At 53.8% G+C, this 4,299-nt stretch overlaps 1 protein-coding gene across 4 annotated transcripts in view; it reads left to right on the forward strand.

Annotated features, from left to right (window-relative positions):
• ADAR (adenosine deaminase RNA specific) overlaps window positions 1-1,496 on the forward strand; it is a 37,746-nt gene extending 36,250 nt beyond the window's left edge. For all 4 annotated transcript variants that reach the window (XM_066610136.1, XM_066610138.1, XM_066610137.1 and 1 more), the window contains exon 15: window positions 1-1,496. This exon is cut by the window's left edge and continues 340 nt beyond it. The gene's annotated coding sequence lies outside the window, so the exon portion shown is untranslated.
• Window positions 1,497-4,299: the final 2,803 nt, after the last annotated feature.

Raw genomic sequence — 4,299 nt, forward strand, 5'->3', positions numbered from 1 at the left:
TTTTTTAATGGAAGCAGGAATGTTAATTGTAGGTTTCTGAATTTTTTCTGAGGCCTTCCTTCCAATGTAAATCAGCAGCAGGTTTTAACTCTTGTTGAGAGGGAGGCGTCCTCCCCCCCCTTATGAATTTCTTTCCCCGTTTCGGCAAGCATTGCAAAGGTGTGAGTGTGCAGAAAGGAGAGAGAGAGAGAAGGTGTTCCACCAGCATCCACATGTCTGTAATCCCCCCCCCCCACACACACACACACACCAGGAGGCTGCCTCCCACCCCAGCACAGAAAAATCCATTCGTTTGAACTTCCCCGTTCTTGTCTTCAAGCCGCGAATCGGCGCACTGCTCGTTTTATGCAGTCGGCCCCCCCCCTTCCTCGCTCGCTCCCGCAGTTCTGCTCTCCCCTGGTTTTGTACGGAGAAGCGGTTTCTCCCTTCTTGCTTAAATAGCTCTCTCTCTCTTCTGCAGGGAGGGGGCTCTGGCTGTTTTAGGGCCACTGCAGCTTTGCCCATTGCTAGCGGTCGTGTCGGGGGGGGTCCTCTCCCCCCTCCCCATTTTTGGAACAGCGTCCATTTGGTGAATTCTCAGCCTTTCCCTCTCCTAACGCCTCTTCGCTCCAGCTTTCCTGATGCTGTGACCAAGCAGTTTCTCATCTCATCCCAGACTCCTTTCCCGCAACAGTGGGATTAATGTGGCCCATGTTTCGAGGCCCCCAGTGTGCACTGACTGCTTTGCTAGCCAAGCCAGCGCAGCTGCCTTTTCTGTTTTGAGATGGTTGCGTTTCTTGATCGTCGTCCGTGCAATCCTCCCTCTGTCATCACTGTCCTCAGCTGAATGGCTCAGGTGAAGGAACCCAAGAAGGCAGCCCCTGTCAGAGAAGGCCCTTAGCAAAAAAAAAAACACAAAAATGTGGGAAGGGACACCGGAACCGAGCGGGAAGGTGCATTGGGGCGTCAGAGCAGGAAGGGTCCAATAGCCAGCTCTCGTGGCAAAATTGACGCGGCCCTTGAATTCTGCCTGAGTTTGCCCCGTGGTGACGGAGCCTTGTTAAGAGGCAGTTGGTGACTTTGAAGAGCTTTGCAAAGCCGAGGATTCTCACCGTCTGATGAGCAAAGGCTGTGAAATCTGTACTTGCCAGCTTCTCTTCCCCACCCCCGCCTTCCTTCATATGTCTGGGCAGTCGCTGTAACGGTGTTTGGGGGGGGGAACCCTCTTTATGCAAACTTTTTCCATCCCAAGACAGCCAGCCTCGCCTCTCTCCATCTCTCATTGCCCTCGCTGTCCCTGGTTCCACACAGTTCACATACCAGTCGTTCGAAGGCTCTAGTGAGCAGGTGTAAATTAATTCATAGTCGACCTGCGTCCTCGCCTCCTCCTCTCTCCTCCGCTGTCATCACTACTGTTGTAATTTGAGATACCCCCTTTATTTTGTAAGTCTGCTTTTAAGTGCCCCCCCCTCTAGATACAGTCGTTTTTTGGACATTGGAAATCATCACATTCCGCCTGAAATAAATTTTTTTTTTTCTGTATTGGTGGCCGTGGCTTGTTTCATTGGGAGGAATGGGGTGGTGGTGGGCGGGTTTCTTGACCTTCCTTGGAAATAACCACTGGTGCGAACGGGTCTTCCAAATTTGAACGAGGGTTTGCTGGTGAGTGCCACCCCCCGTTTGCTTAACAGTGTGAGATCTCTGTTCTATCAGACGACCTACCTGTCCAGCTTCCAGGAAGCACTTAATAAGCATGGCACATTGGCCAAAACCCTCCTCTGTGTGACTGTCCCTGCACGACTTAGTACACCGTGGCAGACGTGCTCTTGAACTTGGAGGCTCCATTTTTGCTGTCTGAACTCCTGGCTCAGACCTGAGGTTCCATTCAGTCTCCTGTGATGTGAGCAGTGGCTAACCAGCTGACTGCAGGGAGCCCCTGAAGCGGCCATGATGGCAACAGCTCTGTCGCTGCCGTCCGTCCCCAGCGTTGGATATCATGTTGGATTTAACCTGCGATGAGCGACTCAAGAACGGGTCCTGGCTGAGGATACGTGCCCAGGTGGTGTCAAGCTACCTCCAGGACAGAATTGGGGCAGCCGTGTAGCCGGACCCGTTTGGCTGGAATAATGCTCCGGCCATCCTCTTTCCTCTTGGTACGGGCAACCCAAGAGAGGGCCGCAGGAATTGGGGGCGGGGTTTCTGGAGGAAAAGTCCATTACGGGGTACAAGCCATGATGTATATGTGCAACCTCCTGATTTTAGAAATGGGTTATGTCAGAATGCCAGATGCAAGGGAGGGCACCAGGATGAGGTCCCTTGTTATCTGGTGTGCTCCCTGGGGCATTTGGTGGGCCGCTGTGAGATACAGGAAGCTGGACTAGATGGGCCTATGGCCTGATCCAGTGGGGCTGTTCTGATGTTCTTAACTACAATTCCCAGGAAGCCTTGCGGGTCTCTTGTTATCTGGTGTGCTCCCTGGGGCATGTGGTGGGCGGCTGTGAGATACAGGGAGCTGGACTAGGTGGGCCTGTGGCCTGATCCAGTGGGGCTGTTCTTATGTTCTTAACTACAATTCCCAGGAGGCCTTGCAGGTCTCTTGTTATCTGGTGTGCTCCCTGGGGCATGTGGTGGGCGGCTGTGAGATACAGGGAGCTGGACTAGATGGGCCTGTGGCCTGATCCAGTGGGGCTGTTCTTAGGTTCTTAACTACAATTCCCAGGAAGCCTTGCAGGTCTCTTGTTATCTGGTGTGCTCCCCGGGGCATTTGGTGGGCGGCTGTGAGATACAGGGAGCTGGACTAGATCGGCCTCTGGCCTGATCCAGTGGGGCTGTTCTTATGTTCTTATGGGGTAGTGAGGTCTGCATTGTGAAAGATTGCAGCCTGTGTGTTGCGGTTCTGCAAGCTTTCCTGCGTTCATTTTTGAGGCTTGGACGGGTTGGGAAAACCTTTCTCGCCTGTACCTTGGGAAAGGCGCAAGGCGTCCACATGGCCTTCTGCGCTCGAGTCCTGGGCCCTCGCAAAGCACCTACTCGCGTGTAAACTTAGCAGGTGCCCTTTACTTCCGAGGCGGTGCGAACATCAACTTGGAAGTCTGCATGAGAGAGACAGCATCTTTGAAAACAAGGAAAAGCTGTTTAATCAGAGCAAATTCTCTGCTGCTGCTTCCATCGGGGGGGGGGGGCCCTGAATCTGATACCTCCAGGAAGTCCATGAACAGGGCATGAAGGCAGCGTCGTTTGATTGCCACCTGTCCCAATCTTCTAGTACTTGCGGGTTCACTGCTCCTCGTCTCCCCCTTGGCTATTAAGGCTGACACGAAAAGTCCAGCTGGGTTGGTTCAGTGGTTCATCCAGGCCTCCTTTCCTGTTTTCAACAGTAGCCACCTAGGTACCTCTGGAAAATCTGGTATGCTGTGCCTCACCATGGAGGTTCTATTCAGCACTCGTGGCATTGATTTGACGTCCCTGAATCTATCTGATGGCCATTTTACAGGAAGAAGGGACTTTGGGTTCCTGCTTCCTGCAGTGGCCAAAAGAGAAGGGAACCTCACACAGCTACAGAGAACACTATTTATTGAGAGTTAACATCACTTGTATTGTGAGGGGGGGGGTCACTTAAAAACGCCCCTGCAGGCTGCTTTTTGCCAAAATGCCTTGAACTTTCATGCATCATGTAAGAAATTGCTTTTTCTACCATCTCTCTTTTGGAGAGGAGGACTCTGGAGGACCGCCCCCCCCCAGCATGAATCTCCGCTCCTGTTGCCTTTGAGGTAGACTTCTCTGGGAGGTGGAGGTTCCATTGAGCTTTTGTGGCTGGATGCTTAGAGCCTCCCCTTCTGTGAGTTGGCCTTTTAGAGTTAAAGCTTTTGGAGCTCTTGTGCCGGGGCCTGGCTTGTCTCATGTGGGCAGTTGAATGCGCTGCCGCTCTGCAAAGGCTGGCCGGTGCAGCTGTCGTGGGGGTCGTGCCAGTGGTCTCATGTCGAATGTGCAGGCTTCCCAGAGCATGGCAAGGCCGGCCAGCCAACCAGCCATCTGCTGCGTTTTTCACAGGGGCCAGGCCATCGCGCTCCCGCCTCTGGCGGCGCACGGCCTTCTCTGGCTTGACGCAAAAAGTGGAGGCACCAGGCCACCTTCCTGGTGGCTGGGGAGAGCTGGCACATGCTCAGTTGGACTGGCAGAGGCTCTGCGGCAGCTTCTGAGCCGCCGCAGGAGGCAAGGAGCAGCTGGTGTGGGAACCGAGGAGGCCAACTAGGTTGGGCGGCCTCGGTAAGGCCTCTAGCGCATGACCTCTGAGAAACACACCAGTGCAGCATGTCTGCA

Source organism: Tiliqua scincoides, chromosome 15 (genome assembly GCF_035046505.1).
Source record: "Tiliqua scincoides isolate rTilSci1 chromosome 15, rTilSci1.hap2, whole genome shotgun sequence".
Lineage (NCBI taxonomy): Eukaryota > Metazoa > Chordata > Lepidosauria > Squamata > Scincidae > Tiliqua > Tiliqua scincoides.